The sequence below is a fragment of the Pteropus medius genome, unplaced genomic scaffold (assembly GCF_902729225.1).
Source record: "Pteropus medius unplaced genomic scaffold, Ma_sr-lr_union100, whole genome shotgun sequence".
Classification (NCBI taxonomy): Eukaryota; Metazoa; Chordata; class Mammalia; order Chiroptera; family Pteropodidae; genus Pteropus; species Pteropus medius.
In genome coordinates, this window is record NW_024352787.1 from 18,652,557 (window position 1) to 18,670,576 (window position 18,020).

At 35.6% G+C, this 18,020-nt stretch overlaps 1 protein-coding gene across 2 annotated transcripts in view; it reads right to left on the reverse strand.

Annotated features, from left to right (window-relative positions):
• The window catches only part of RALA (RAS like proto-oncogene A), a 67,218-nt gene that overhangs the window by 41,175 nt on the left and 8,023 nt on the right, over positions 1–18,020 (reverse strand). The gene's annotated exons all lie outside the window — the stretch shown is intronic.

Sequence of the window (18,020 nt, forward strand, 5' to 3'; positions counted from 1 at the left end):
ACAACCAAAGTATTGGTGGATAGTTGAAAGGATAAGCAAAATGCTGTATATACATTCAATGGAATATTACTCAGCCTTAAAAAGCAAGGAAATTATGCAATGTGTTACAACATGGATGAACCTTGAGGTTATTATGCTATCTGAAATAAGCCAGCCACAAAAAAAAAAAAAAAAAATACTGTATGATTCCACTTGTTTGAGGTACTTGAGAGTAGTCAAAATCAAAAAAGACAAAGTATAATGGTGGTTACTAGGAAATTACCAGAGGAGACTGGGGAATTACTGTTTAATGAATACAATACAGAGTTTCAGTTTTACAAGATTAAAGAGTTAAGGGAATGAATGGTGATGGCTGCACAATAATATGAATGTTTTTAATACTACTAAAATGTACACTTAATGATGGTTGCGGTGGTAAAAGTTATGTGTATTTTACCACAAGAAAGGTAGAAACAAATGAAATTACATAGAATTTGAAAATGGAAAATTTTAAATTTAATAAAATATGTACATGAATGTATTAGTTATTTACTGCTGCATATAAATTACCCTATAACTTAGTAGCTTAAAATAACATTTATTAATTAGCTTAAGTATCTTAGCTAGGTTCTAATTCTAGGACTTTCATGAGTCAAGATGTTGACAGACTGCAGTCATCTGAAGGTTTAAAGAGAGTTGCAGGATATGCTTTCAAGATGGCTCACTGCAGTTATCTGAAGGCTTAAAGAGAGTTGAAGGATATTCTTTCGAGATGGCTATTGTGTCAAGAAGCTTCAGTTCTTCACCGCCTGAGTCTCTCCACTGGGCTGCTTGAATGTCCTCATAACATGATAGCTGGCTTCCTCCAGATGAGTAATCCAAGAGAACAAGTCAGAAGCTGCAATGTCTTTTATGACCTAGTCTTAGAAGTCACACAATATCATTTTGGTCAGCCCTATTCAACGTATGAGAGAACCATACACAAGGTTGCGAATAGCAAGAGGCAAAGATCTTTGGCGGACATTTTGGAGGATGTGACTTTACAAAGAAAACAATAAAACACTGCTGAGAAAATTTAAAGATGACCTACATAATGCTTTAGGTCGTGTTTATGGATTAAACACATTATCGTAATTATGTTAATCCTCCCCAAATTTATCTATAGATTTTGTTGCAATCACAACAAAAATGCCAGCAGAGTTTTCTGTGGAAATTGATAATTTTAAAATGTGTACAGGAAATACTGATGCCAAAAATGTCCAAGGCAATTTTGAAGAACAGCATCAAAGTATGCAAGGGCTGGTAAACTAGGCTGCCTGTTTTATTTTTCTGTAAGAAGTTTATCTTATTTAGTTTTAATGATACATATTTTCTAAAATGTTGATACAATCTCAAATTTACAGAAAAGTTGCAAGTACAATGTCAAAGTTTTTTCCCTGAGCCATTTGAGAATAAGTTACTAATAAGATGCTCTATCTCACCTGAACACCTTTGTGTTTATTTCCAACAGACAATCTACCACACACCATAACAGAGCCATCACACCATGGGAAATAAACATTACCACATTTCTACATTAGAATCCTCAGACCCTATCCAAGATTTCTGTACGAGGTCAGAATCATGTGTTAAATTTAGTTGTCACACCTCTTTGGTCTCTCCTTCAATCTGGAATAATTCCTCATACTTTCTTTGACTTTCAAGAACTTGACAATTTTGAAAGATTATTGGCCAATTATTTTATAGACTGTCCCTTAATTGGGTTTTGTCTGAAGATTAGATTCAGATTATGTATATGGCAGAAACAATACAAAAGTTATGCTGTTTGTTCCATTCTGCATTTCTGTTTCATAGACTATCTTTTAAGAGCAGTTTTAGGTTCACAGCAAAACGCTCTTTTTGTAAATAAAGGTTTACTGGGACATAGCCACTTCCACTTATTTATGTATTGTTTATGGCTGCTTTCTATTTACAACAGCTGAGGTGAGTACAAAGTTGTAATAGAGACCATGTGGCTTGCAAGGCCTACAACGTTTAATATTAGGCCCTTTAAGAAAGCATTTGCTGACTTCTACTCTATTGCATACCAAGACTTACTATAAAACTACAGTAATTCAGACAGTGTGGTATTAGTGAATGGATAAACCAGGAGTTGGCAAGCTTTTACTGTTCTAAACATGAGTGTGCAAAATGTGCCCACTTTAAAAGATAACCTTGCTTGAACATCAATTGTAAATTTCTAACCTTTTTAAATCTAGTGTCATTGGATTTTGAAAACATTTATTAAAAACATGCACGCAAAAAACTCATTTTAATGAATTTGCAATAAATGACTGAAATTTGGGAAAATGGAATTAGCAAGACAAATTTCATTAAAAAATCTGTCTTTAATAGTCGGATAAAATTGAAAATTGAGTATTATTAAGGAAATACAACCAACAACATAATTCTCCAATTTTGATCTATATACCTTTATAATGCATCTATTTCAACTATGACATCCATTAAAGCAAATATAAAACAGACTGAACCTAAAATCAGGCCTTTGAATCACCATAGCACAAAGTGTTAATCTCCACTAGAATGAAGACTCTATAAGAGCAGGAAGTTTTGTATATCTTATGGTCTACTATATACTTAGCACCTGGAAAAGGGCCTAGATAACTATTTTTATTTTTAAAAATGTCTAGCCTTACTGAGGTATAACTGATAAACAGAAATTGTATATATTTAAGGTATACAATGTGATGATTTAACACACTATTTGTTGCATGAATGAACCAAGACACTCAAAAATTATAATAAAGGATGTTCAACTACACTGATCACTACAGTGTCTTAGTGCCAACAAAATATTTTCATACTATTAAAAATAAAAATTTAAATGCCTTATATAACCTCTTGTTATTTTCTAATTTATATTTTATGGTTTATAATGTACACTGTGTAACTGCACAGTAGTACATGTGCATGATTTAAAAGTAAATACACACATGGGAGTTTCTAGAATTCTGTACTGATGGGGCACATGATCAAAGAGATTACTCCTCTGCAGCAAAGGTATCCAAAGCATAAATAGTTCATGACTAGGAAATTTGACAAAATACATTTAGAAACTTATAGAAGAACTTGACAGAGTAACTTTAAGTCTGTTCGATCTAATTTTTAAAATGGCCTTGTTTTCTGGTTTTTTAAAATTTCATTTTTCTAGTAATTCATTTTTATTGTATTTTACAAAAGTATCAGTCTGCTAAGTATTGACAATTTAAATTACAGTCCTTCACCAGATATAATTTCAGTAGCACTGCTGTAGACAACAGTTAAATGGCAAACGTGATCAGAATGATTCCTAAAATTTTTTGATGGTTCCCCAAGGCCTGAAATAAGGGACTTTATGATCTGCCTACAACCCTCCCAACCCTCTTTTCACTTTCTCCTTCTCATCCCTCAGGAAAACATCACACTCACTCTATATTCACTGTATTAATTTTATTCCCTGGTCCTGAATACCTAACATCTAACTCAACCTGAACCGTCTCCTTCGGTAAACTCCTGCTTATCCTTCTTGTGGTCACTTCTGGAAGGCTCTTCCTGTTCTTTAAGCCTCAGTTAGGTGCGTGTTGCTCATATGGGTCTAGCACAGTGTCTGGCACACAATAGGTGCTTATTTATTCAACAAATATTTTATTAAACAAGACCTATACTTATCTCATCACACAATACTATCTCCCTCAAAATGTTCTATACTTCTATTCAAAACTTTATACTCTATTAACAATAAATGGATGTCTATCAGCTTCGAATATTAAAGTAAACATAACAAGCTATAATTTCTAAAGGTTAAAAAAAAACAATCTCAATTACTATTATTCTTCCTTTTCTCATTTCATTTATGAGACCATTATTGCCAAATGTCCCAGTTTGGGAATGAAGAAAACACATATTAGTCAAAACTCTGATCTCAAAACTACTCTCATATGACTGTTTTAAAAGGGAATGTTTCTTTCTGAACCCTTCTGTTTCACCTCCACACTGTGACACAGATTTAAAACAGGTTTACTAATATTATAAAAAAAAGCTATAGGAAGGAAATGTGCTCCTGTTTATTCTTGGCCCAAATATTTTAATATATATGATATTAAAATATCATATATTTTAATATATACGATATTAAATATCATATTTAATATATGATATTTAATATCATATATTAAAATATATTAATATATAAATATATACTATATTATGTAAAATATAGTATATATTACATATACTATTATATATAAAATATAGCACATATAATATATATACTATATTATATAAATATATATGCTATATTATATAAATATATATTAAAATATATATTTTAATACTTATGACATTAAGTTGAAAAAACAAGTCTCAAGTTCTGAACTCAAATGATGCTACAATCTCAATATTCTAAATTAAAGAGCATTTCACATTTTTAAGGTTTGGTAAAATTATTAAAAAGTCTATTTGTATCATATTTCTTAATCTATCAACATAAGGAAACAGTAAAAAGTAATTCATATGCAGAAATTGGGTTTTCTACATTTTGCACAAATTTGTCAGGTGATGACATACAGTGTACAATGTACAATGAAACTGTTCTTAACACAAAGCTACTAAAATTTAACTAAAAGTACAGATAAGCTTACTATTTGACAATCCTCAATGGTAATAATGCTCTAACAAGGATTACTGCTCAGTTTTAAACAACCAAAGTCCTCATAAATACTCTCGCACTATACATTTTAACTAATCTTTTTTTATTCAAGAACAAACTGTCAATACTTGTACCAAAGATTTAAAGATGTAATAAAATTGCATACAGCTTAAACTCCTAAGAATAAAGGGTAGTAGCTATTAGACTACTTATAGCAAAACGGCCACGAAATGAAGAGCTGGAGTTTGGGAGCAAATGAGATGAAGGATGAAACCTAAAGTATCTGTGGAGTAATACAATCTTATACTTTAACTTTCCAATCTAAAAGAAAGCAACTGGTAACTAGATACTTCGCCCTCCGTCTATCCCCCTATATTTGACCCCCTTTATCCCATCTACCTCCCCTCTGCTCCCCCTCCACATTAGTAACCACTGGTCTATAGTCCATGTCCATGAGTCTGTTTGTCCTGCTCATTTGTTGCTTTTAGGTTTATATCCCACACATAAATGATATCATGTGATTTTCAACTTTTTCTGTCTTACTTATTTCACTTAGCATGATTTCTCGAGGTCCACCCATGTTGTCGCAAATGGCAGTATTTCATCTCTTCTTATGGCTGAGTAATATTCCATTGTATATATGTACCACAGCTTCTTCAGCCAATCATCTATCACAGGACACTTCGGTTTTTTCCATGTCCTCACCACTGTGAATAATGCTGCTATGAACATCGGTGTGCAAATATCTTTTTGGATATGGGTTTTCAAGTCTTTGGGGTAAATACCCAGTAATGGGATTGCTGGATCATATGGTAGATCAATTCTTAGTTTTTTGAGAAACCTCCATACTGTTTTCCATAGTGGCTGTATCAATCTGCAGTCCCACTAGCAGTGTGTAAGGGTCCCTTTCTCTCCGCATCCTCTCCAACATTTATTATTACTTGTCCTGTTGATTATAGCTATTCTAATAGGTGTGAGATGGTATCTTATTGTGGTTTTGATTTGCATTTCCCTAATAGCTAGCGATGTTGAGCATCTTTTCAAATACTTGTTGGCCATTTGTATGTCCTCTAGGGAGAAGTGTCTGTTCAGGTCCTCTGCCCATTTTTTGATTGGAAGTAGATACTTTAAAAAGTACTCACGTACATTTTTATATCAAAATTTAATTATGTTTCACTTAGCCTAATAACATTCTCTAAATACTTAACAACTGTGCTAAGACACAAAGAGAAGTCAAGTTGGGATAAACCTTAACACATCTAAGATGGGAAAACCTTGGCAATTCAGTCAAGGTTATAAGAAATGATAAATTCTAACTGCAAAGATTATCTCTCCACATCAGTTATCGGTGAGTAAATACCTATTTACCAAGTACCTTCAAACCTAACATACATATATTAAAAAATAATTGTGGGGCTATCATCCCCAAAGACAATAATCAAAAGGAAACAAGCAACTTAGTCACAAGAAATGGCATTTGAGTAAGACAGTATTTTAATTTTTTAGTTGTATTCAACAAAGATTTTGAGTTCAAAATTTTATGTCTTAGAAATTCCTCAACTCGCCTTTTGAGCCACGCTTCTCTTGCTGAGGCCCGCTTCCATGTCTGGAAGTGTACTTTCCCTTCTAATAAAACTTTTCTTTACTGAAAAAAAAGAAGAAAAAAGAAAAGAAATTCCTCAACTTTACTGAATAATTTTTTAAAAATCTGATAGCCCAGAATCATAATGATCAATAATTATCCTGCTTTCAGAGACTATTATGAATTCAGGGAAGTTTCTTGGATTAAATATTCCTAGAATGTGGAACTTGAGTTCTCCTGAGTATTGCCGTTTTATATTCTGCCTCCTCCCTTCCTTTTATAGTTGTCCCTCACTGATCACTACCACCTTGAGCTGCAACCTTTCACCCCTAAAAATTGTTTGGAAGCAAACTACCGGGCACATTGTAATTAGATATAAAGTGAGACTAAGTATGTTCTGACTGATGGTCTAATTATCCTCTTGAGCATCAGATGACTAATAAATAGCCTTTAGTACTAGGACTTTGCATTTCTACTTTGGATGCTCAAAGGTCTTTTTCTTAGTTTGTTTTTAAAGCTTACTTCCTAATTCTTAATGTTGTAGCCTTAACTTTCCTAATCTTCCTCATAAGGTTGTGTTTGGATAATTATATGGAAATAATGAGCCTGAAATTGTTTAGCTCTGAGCCTGGCCACAGAAGGAAATCTACAGATTCTAGTAATTTCCTCTTCCCTCTTTAAGTGTTTCCTATTATAAGTTGTAAAATTTGACCTCTAAATTAGTGAATGTTACTGTAATACTTTTAAAAGCTTGTGATCAGGATGGCTGGGAAATAACTAAAAAAAAAAAAAAAAAAAGAGGAATGTATGCACTGAACAGGCAGACACCTGGGAAGCCAGCAAGGGAGCTGAATGACTGTCATCTTCGATTATTTTAACAAGAGTATATATAAAATGACTACTCTCAATTCTGTTAACAGATGGAACAAAACGTCACAGGACAACAGACTTCAGGTCGAAAAAAGGATGTATTTTTAAATTAAAATGCCCCCAAATGATGCAGATTTACACAGTATCATTACAAGTGTTTAAGCAACGGTTAGTAGTTGGGTAGTTTTGAGGAGATTTTTGTAATGGGTAGAAGAATATAATAGATGACTTTTTAAGGCCTGTTTTAATTCTATGAGAGATTATATGATTTATATACACAATCTAAGACCAAAAGTTCTCATTTTCATACAGAAAATAAATCCTGAAGAGTATTGAAAGAGTATGGAAGCAACGCCAAAGCCACACAGTACCCAAAGTTATTTGTTCAACTTCATGATATTATTTACATATCACTTATATCTGTCTATTAAAAGTTTAGATAAGAAACATTTTAAGTGATAAAAATGATTTCCTTTCCATAATGAAGATATTAGTACTTATTAAAAAAAAAAAGATTTCCTTTTTTGAGCAGGAAAATCACAACTACATCAACAGCATCATTACCATCAGCATACACATCATATATCCAATGCCATGAAAAATAACTGGCAACTATCTTTACTTAAAAAAAAAAACACTTCAAAGATGAATCATATAACATATGGACACTGACAGAACTTGAGAGTCCAAGTAAATGAAAAAGGAGAGGAAGGAAACTAATTATAAAAAATTGAGTTCACCAATCTGTAGGAATGTGGGAACTCCAAGACAGTTGGTACAACCCCCACTCAGAGATCTAAAGAAAACTACATAAAGGAACGCTCAAAAGAAGTGCAAAATATTATCAAATTATTATCATTGTTAATGTAGGTTATCATCCCCTTACCTCTATGGGAGGCAGGAAGAGGTCTGTAGAACATTTTAATTTAAACCAAAGATGACATAAATTTATTCAGATAAGAAAAAATGCTACTAGTAAAGGCTAATTTAAAGTTAATCAGATAACAAACATGATCCCCCCTCGCCCCAAATACTCCATATGTTAACCTTCTATTCATTACTTTTGGTTTAATCTTACAGCAGTGGGCAAAAAATGACATGACACCCCTAAAGAAGCAGACATATGATTGTTTGGCCAGCACCCCTTTCTCTAGAAAGAACTTCCCCTCTTCTTATTGGTTTACAACAGGACTGTAAATCAAGATGTTCCACTTCCCTCAAAGCAGGACAAGAGACCCAGGCTGGCCAGAGTACTCCTTGGGCTTTTCTGGTAGGGTTAGCGAAGAAGATTGGCTCTTTCTGCTGTTCTGGGAAGGACTGAGTCAAGATGAAGATGGCTACCACATGAAGAGAGTCTGCCAGTACAATGAAGAAAGGAGCAGAGTTGAGGAAGGGAGAGAAAAACAGCAAAATTCTGTTGCGCTTAAGGTAGCTTAAACTGGATTTCTGGCTCTTGCAACTAAAAGAGCCCTAATATCTATGGTATCTCTATTTGCTTCTCGTGGTTGAGAAGGGAAGAGTTTCCCTCTGCTTAATTGCAGAATGTAGACGAAGGTGACTATCATTGTCATTAACTACTGACTCTGCTTCAGTACTAAGCACATGGAAGAATTAAGAACAGAAGATTTAGCTTTTATTCCAACCCTCCAAAAAAGACCCAGGGCAAATCAGAAAAATTAAACACTGTTCATGGTAAACATCATCACAAAAAACCACAGCACTCTGTGGAAGAAAATCTTTGCAAACTGCATATCTGTTGAAAGACTTTTATCCAGAACACATAAAGAATTCTTTCGACTCAATAATGAGAAGATAACCGAATTTTAAAAAACAGGCAAAATATGTGAGTAGACATTTCTCTAAAGAAATATATGAATGGCTAATGAAAAGCACATGAAAAGATGCTCAACACCATTAGTCATTAGAAAAACGCAAATCAGAACCACAATAAGATCATTTTATATCCGCTAGAATGACAATAATAATAAATACTATAACAATGCAGAGAAATGGGAATCCCCAAAAATTCTGGTGGGAATCCGAAATGTGCAATCACTTTGGAAAACAATTTGGCAGTTTTTTAAAAGATTAAACTTAAATATACCATACAACCTAGCAATTTCACTCCTTGGCATATACTCATGAGCAATGAAAACATGTCCACACAAAGATTTGTACATTAATGTTCATGTCAGATTATTCATAATAACCAAAAAAAGGAAACAATCCAAATATCCATCAATTGGCAAACGGATAAGCAAAATGTGGTATATTCATAGAATGGAATACTTACTATTTATTAATAAAAAGGAGAGAACTACTGACACATATTCAGCATTATGGACCAGAAAAATATACTAAGTAAAAGAAATCCAAAAAGACTACATATTCTATTTATATGTATTGTCCAGAAAAGGCAAATCTATGGAGACATATGTAAGCTAATTGGTTGTCCAGAGGTGGGGATGGGAATGAGGATTAACTACAAATGGGCATAAGAGATTTTACTGAAGTGATGAAAAATGTTTTAAAACATGATTATGGTGATGATCATACAACTCAGTAGTTACTAAAAATCACTAGAAATCTAAAATGGGTAAATTTTATATGTAAATTATATCTCAAAAATGTTCATTAGAAAAAAATTAAATAAGAGACTAAAGAAGACACAGTAGGTCTAAAAAAATGGCTTATATGAGAAAGGCTTTGGTTCATCCCTCTTGCAACCAAATCAGTTTTAACAAACATGAAGCAAACAGCAAGCAGAGTTGCCTGGTATCTAGATGAACAGAAGCACTACAACTAGGGAGAAATCACTCTGAAATAAGAAATAAATCACCCTGCAACGATAGGAGGTAGAAAGCGGCAAAGATGTGAGGCTGCCTGGTCCTGAGGGGCTGAGTGGGACTGATGCTACTGGCAGCTGCAGATGCCGCTTAAAGGGCACTGTCCATGAGCGGACTTTCATGGTGACAGACCTGCTCTGAGAACCAGTGCCAGGTCAGCTGTTCTGGGGGCACCAGACACTTACAGGGGACACTGAGTTGCGGGAGCAAGGGCTGGAGGCTTTCTCTCGGGCAAAAATGACAGCAGTATCCATTGTTCCTCTGTTGAGCCCTTCTTCTTTCCAGTATGCAGACTCAGCATCGCCACTGCTGAGACATCATCAATCTGGGCAACTGAGGTAGCTCGTCCAGAGGATTCCCTGAAACTCCACATCCCCCAACTCACGGCCCCACCCAAGCCACATTCAGTTGTGTCCTCTGCGAGTCCAGTGCTCCTTGCTAAGCCAACTCCAAGAATCACACTGGAGGCAGCTAACCATGGTTTCTGGCGTAGCCTCTTGAGGCAAATGAGGCGCAGCATGTGTGGATTGCTGCTGAGTCTTAATAGGTAGCCAGAGGGGCACAGGCTGGGGCTAAACTTAGCCTACAGCTGAGCTCCTCTCAGGACAGTGCCACTGGACACCTACTACACAAAGTCATGCTAATAAGACCGGGAGCCTTAGGAACTTTGCTTAGTATATAGAAACAGACGCAACACAGAAAGGCAGCCAAAATGGGAAGACAAAGAAGCAGAAACCATATGAGAGAACAGAACAGAGATCCAGGAATAATGGAGTCAAGCAATCTCACAGAGGCAGAGTTCAAAACACTGGTTATAAAGATGCTCAATGAATTTAGGGGAAGAGTAGATGAACTCAGTGAGAACTTTAACAAGAGATAAAAAGCATAAAAATGAAAATGGAAATTATAAAAGGGAACCAGTCAGAAATGAACACATTATCTGAGATGAAGAGTATATTAGAGGGAATCAACAGAGTGGAGGAAGAAGAGGATCGAACCACCGATATAGAGGATGGGGAAGCCAAGGACATGCAATCAGAACGGCAAGAAAAAAGAAGCCAAGACTATAATAATAACTTAAGGAGCCTATGGGACACAATCTAATGGTAAAAATATCCGTGTCACAGGGGTACCTGAAGGAAAGCAAGAAGTTGAAGAGCTATTTGAAGAAATAATGATGGAAACCTTCCCTAACCTGGTCAAGGAAATAGACATACCACCTCAGGAAGCTCGGAGAGTCCCAGAAAAGATGAACTCATAGAGGCCCACACCAAGACACATCATCACCAAAATGCCAAAGGTTAAATACAGAGAGAGAACCTTAAAAGCAGCAAGAAAAAAGCAGTCTGTTACCTACAAGGGAGCCCATAAGACTGGCAGCTGATTTCTCAAAAGAAACTTTGCAGGACAGAAGGGCTTGGCACAACATAGTCAACGTGATGAAAACCCAGGATCTACAACCAAGAATACTTTATCCAGCAAAGCTATCATTTAGAGTCAAAGGACAGATAAAGAGCTTCCCAGACAAAAATAAGCTAAGGGAAATTATCAACACCAAGCCAGTATTACAGGAAAGTTGGAGGGACTTCTTTAAGAAGAAAGAAAACATCTATCAAAAACATGAATAAAGAATGGTAATAACTACATTCCTATCAACAAGTACCTCAAATGGAAAAGAATTAAGTGCTCTGACCAAAAGACAGAGTGGCTGAATGGATAAGAAAACAAGACCTTTACATATGCTGCCTACGAGAGACTCACTTCAGATTGAAAGACACACACAGACTAAAAGGAAAGGGATGGAAAAAGATATTGCCTTGATGGACCTAGAGGGTATTGCGCAGAATGAAGTCAGATAGAGAAAGACAAATACCACATGATTTCACGTACATGTGGAATCTAAAGAGCAAAATAAACAACAATGACAACAAAATGGAAATAAACTCATAGATACAGAGAATATTTTGAGGGCTACTAGGTAGGAGGGGGTTGGGGAAATAGTGAAAAAGGGCAAAGGGATTAAGAAGTACAAATGGATAGTAACAAAATAGACATGGAGATATCAAGTGTAGCATAAGGAAAATAGTTAATGATGTTGTAATAAATATGTAAGGGGGAAGAGAGGTACTACATTTAGTGGGGTGATCATTTCGCGAGTTATGTGGATCTCTAATCACTATGCTATACAACTGAAACTAATATATCACTGTATGCCAACTATAATTGAAAAAAAAAAACCTCACTGAATTGTACAATGTAAATACGAGCAACTAATTATCTGTTACATTTCAATAAAGCTGGAAAAAAAGAAGACACAATAAGCAAAGAGAAAACATGAATCTTGGTTTGGATGTGGATCAGGGGAAAAATAGCTATTAAAGACATTGGCAACAATTAGGGAAATCTGAATTCAGACTAGATATCAGATGATGTATTGAATTATCACTAGTTTTCTTAGGCGTTACAACAGTATTATGATTATACAAGAACATGCCTTTATTTTCTGAAGATGCAAGATACAGAGGTCAAGTTTCATGATGTGTCCAACCTTCTTACAAATAGTTCAGAAAAATAAAAGCATTTATACTTAGATAAACCAAATGTGGCAAAACAATGATCGGTAATTGGTGAATATAGGCATTCAATATACTATTCTTTTTTACAGGTTTGAAATGTTTCAAAATTCAAATTGGGGAGGGAGAACACTCTTATTTTAAAATATAACCAAGTGTAAAAAGAATAACGAATACAGTTCTCTGCATATCAGAAGAGCCACATAGTTGATGTATAAAGACTGTCATCTCTTTGGTCTCTATGTTAACATACATAAAGAACAGAGGGAACAAATTAGAACTAAAAATATAAAATAATTATGCAGAGACTTAGCAAACTAGAGCTTTTAGAAAATGCTATTGATAACAAATACTTTTAAAAATAATAGCTTAATATAAAGCAACATAGTTATTAGTTGGCGCTGAGATCTTTAAGTTATGGATGTATGCAAGAAAACTGTAGATTTTTCCATCTGGAAGAGCACCCATCCTGCCTATCACTTGGCTGATGTAAAGATCAAATGAGGTCATGTATGCAAAAGTGCTAAATTTGAATTTTAAAAATTTTAGTTACTTATATTTTGCACCTTCCTGGTAAGGATAGGAATAGAAACATAGGACTAAACCTAGCATCATCTTTGGTTACTCTGGTCTATCCACAATTGGGATTCCTCAATTTTGTAGTCAACACTGCACTAACAATTCTTCAAAACAGTGTCAGTGTTCATTATAAATAATTCCCCTTTACTACTCTAGTAAGGCATTTTGTCTTACTATTTGCTATGTCACAATTTGTAACAGTGTGCTTATAACAATTTAAAGTTTTAATAGCTTGAAACTCATCAGACACAGTAATGTAAAATAGAAATCTTATCAAGTATCAGAAGAAAAGTTCATCTGAAAGTTCAAACATAAGTCACATTTATAGTTTTTACAATAAAGAAAACATTCTTGGAATTGGACCTCGAACTAAAATATCCAAGGAGGAAAAGCCATGTTGTGCAAAAACACAGATTACTTCATATATACAGGAAAGATTAGACACAGTACACTAGCAGATGAAAGAAGACAGGACTCTTATCCACTAGGAAGGATATAATAAAAAAGATAGATAATAACGAATGTTGGTGAAGATGTAGGAAAACTAGGAAATCTCACACACTGATAGGGGGATTGTAAAATAGTGTAGGTGCTTTAGAAAAGTTTGGCAGTTCCTCAAAACATTAAACACACCCTATGTCCATTGCAGCATTATTTACAGTAATTGAGATATGTAAACAACCTAAGAGTCCATTGATCTAAGTGGATAAAGAAAATATGATACACATATACAGGAATATTATTCAGCCATAAAAAGAACAAAGTCTTGCCATTTATGACAACATGGATGAAACTTGAGGGCATTATGCTAAGTGAAATAAGTCAGTCCAAGACAGACAAATACCATATGATCTCACATGTGGAATCTAAAAAGAGAGAGGGAGGGAGGGAAGGCGGGAGGGAGGAAGAGAATAAACCCAAGCTCCTAATTATAGAGATCAGACTCCTGGTTGCCAGAGGCAGGGCAAAATGGGTGAAAAGGGTTAAAAGGTACAAACTTCCAGCTAAAAAATAAGTAAGTCATGAGGATTTAACAGCATGGTGACCATAGTTAATAATACCATACTGCATATTTGGAAGTTATTAAGAGAGTAATCTTAAAAGTTCTCATAAGAAAAAAATTTTGTAATTATGTATAGTGATGACTGTTAACTAGACTTACTGTGATCATTTCACAATATATACAAATGTAAAATTATTATGTTGTACACCTGATGTTATATGTCAATTACACTTCCTTTTAAAAGACGTCTACATACTGTATGATTCCATATACGGAGTCCAGAATAGGCAAATCTGTACACAGGGAAGTAGATTGGTACAGCTAACCTTTGAAAAACACAGGTTTGAAATTTGCAGGTCCACTTACCTATGGATTTTTTTTTCAATAAATACATAGAGTACTGTAAATATATTTTATGATTTTCTTAATAACATTTTCTTTTCTCTAGCTTACTTTAAGAATATAGTATAATATATATTATTTGTATATAACATACAAAATATGTTAATAGACTGTTTCTGTCATGGTTAGACTTCTAGTGAGCAGTAGGCTACTAGTAGTTAAATTAGGGGTGAGTGAAAAGATAAACACAAATTTTTGAATACACAGGAGTCTTCTACACCCCTAATCTCTCCGATTCCCCACTCCCCGCGTTATTCAAGAGTCAACTGTAGTTGCCTAGGGCTCAATGGGTGGGGTGGGGGTTGGGGGAAGGCAGGAGGTGTGGAGGGAATCAGGACTGATGGCTAATGTGCATTGGGTTTCTTTTTGGAGTCATGAAAATGGTCTCAAATTAGACAGTGATGATGGTTGCACAACTCTACAACTCTACTAAAAACCACTGGATTTGTATACTTTAAAAGGTAAAGTTTATGGTATATGAATTATTATCTCAATAAACTTCTTACAAATAATAAAAAAAAAAAACAACCCCAGCCCCCTACTTCCCCAAAATAAGCCAAGGACATAAAAAGGCAATTAATTCATAGAATAAAAAATATAAATGATCAATGAATGTACAAAAAATTCAAGTATTTATAACCAAATATCAACTTCAAAACAAAATAATACATAAAAATAGACCAAAGAGAAGGATAAGAAAAGATTAGCAGAGCAAAAGATCAAGTTTTATTATATTCTGAAGTACTAAGAAAACTAAAAACTGCTAGCAGCAAATAAGAATTAAATAACAGACATAGAAAATTATCTTAGTTGTAGTGTTTAAACACATGAAATAGGGAGACATTAGTGATTAACAAAGTAGTAGTGGGAAAGTTACCAATAATCCAAGCATTAAGACACTAGGGTTGGTGTCTCAGAAACCTAAGTCCTCAGGGGATGAAGATTTTCTGTCCCAGACAAAATGTCTTAGGCAGAAAGATGAGGGGAGACAGCTTGTCCTCAGAGTAAAAAGGTAGGTGTGGGAGAAGTAAGGAAAAAAAGAAGGAACAGAAAAGATCAACCTTCTGCCCAAGCCCTGCCATCAGGGTGGCAGCGTGTACCAGAGAGTGAGACCTAAGGGTCTTCAAGGTAGGGAGTCCCTCCCATCCCAAACTGCACGCCAGTTAGGCAGCAAAACCCAGAGAATAAAAGGCAGCATGGGTGCCAGGAAAAGTAGGGATGGACAACCGGCCATGAACCAAGAGTAGTCACCTGGTGAGAGCTCCTCAACCTATAGACAAGAAGAGATTATTAAACAACCCACCCACCAGCACTCCTGGGACAGTGAAGGCGGACAATAGGCCATGAATCAAGAATTGCAGAAACTTCTAGAGAGGAGCTCCTCAGCACAAGAAACAAGAAATTAGTAAATTTCCTACCACCCAGCACTCCTGGGAAAGGAAATACTTAGAATGGCATAGACAGTCAATAAGATGTGAACTGGTAGTTCACGCATGGACCCAGATAAACTTGAATAAGAATCCACAGAAAGTATGTTATTTTTGAACTTTCTAGATAAGTTAGAGGCATGAAATGAAAACACTCCAGAATTTGGAAGTTTGAATACTGGTATGTGTCCATAATAGCGTGGATGAAATGTGTGCAAGATGTTGGGCCAACAACTGATTCCACACCAGCACATTACTTCCAGCCATAAAACTGGGCCTTCACAAATAAATTCTGGAGAAAGAAGTGCCTCAAAGTCAGATGATCCAGGCTCTACAAACTTTTCTAGAATTGCCCCACAGCTGTGTACTCTAGGCCACCCTAATGGATAAACTCATCTACACACCTGCCTCACCACATAACCTACAGATTCAAGGACTCGAGTCATAACCACATCAAAACAAGGTGAGCCTAATTCATGTGCAAAATACAGAAACCACATAAGACTGTGAAAATTTAAAAGGGAACCCTTAGATCAGTGGTGCCCAACCTTTTCAGAACCAGGGACCAGTACTTCCATGAAAATCTAATGCCTGCTGATCTAAGGTAGAGCTGAGGCAATGATGCTAGGAGGAGCACCTGCAAATACAGATAAAGCTTTTCTAGCTGGCCTGCTGCTCACCTCCTGCTGTGTGGCCTGGTTCCTAACAGGCCACTGACCAGTACTGGTCCACAGCCCAGGGGTTGGGGTCCCCTGTCTTAGATTTTCATAGGCCTATGGCAGCTTTAGCCTAGAGGTCATCTGTGGAATGCATGATTGGTTGAGTGAAGTTTGGAAGAACTGTGTGAAGCAGGAACAAAACTCAGGACTGGTTGTATGATCTAGGAAACCACAGAGCAGTCCTAACCTTGCTCATTGTTGTACTTTGCTGCTGCTCACCAAGAAAGTCCATCTTTCCTGCCTCTTACACATCCACCTTCATTCAGCATCTCTTACAGAGATAGTAAAGGAGTACAGTCTTTGAAATATCCACAGCTAAATTAATATACAAATGTACATCTTTGTATATCCACAGAGATAATATAATAAAGCAATCAGCATAACTATTAAAGACACTGTAATACTGCTATTTAACACTGTTCTGGAGATATTAATCAATGAGATTAGATAAGGTAAATAATGAGGCATAAATTGGAAAAGGGATAAAATTTCTATCTACAAGTGACACAACAGTAAAACTGGGTTTAAGAAAAGCAATGATAAATGTAATTCAAACAATAAGAATTCAGCATGGTATCAGGAAAACTCCAGAAATCTCAGCAATATTCAAATACATGAATAATCTGTTAGAAGAAAGAACAGCTACAAAAACTCTATTTATAATACCAACAAAAAAGATATAATAAACGTAAGAAATGTTCAAAACTTATATGAATAAAGCTATAAACCATTCACCTAAAGTAGATTTAAGAAAATGAAAACACATCACTTGTCTCAACACTATTCAATATATCAGTTTTCTGTAAGTTAAATCAATAAAAATAACAATGATTCATGCTGTAGACTTTCCTAAAATCTTCACAAACCTTAAATAGCATCTGGCCTCAGCATGCCCATACCTCCTGCTAAGCAGCCCCAAGCCCAACACTAGTGGCAGCTGGCCTTGGTTTACGGCTTACCTTCTCCCAGGTATCACCAAGCCCAGCAAAAGTGGCAACTACCTGCAGATCATTCTGTAGCTCATACCAAGTGGCCTCGGGGCAGAACACAGGCAAGTGGCTGAACATGGCCGGCAACAGAGCCCCTCCTATGGGGCCCCAGAACCAACACATCTGGTGGCCAGCTTCAGACCACATCAGAGAACCACCTAACCAAGTCCACAAACAATACAGCCAAAGGGCAGACTGTGCAGGTACTGGAGTCCTGTTAAAACATATCCTGCTCCATAGGGTCAGCCCCTGCACAATAGCTCCTCCTCTGTAATCACAGGTCAGTCCTTCCAACCAATCAGACTGAGGGTCAGCCCCTCCCACTGATATGCAAACAGCAACGAAGGCTCAACTACAACAGGAT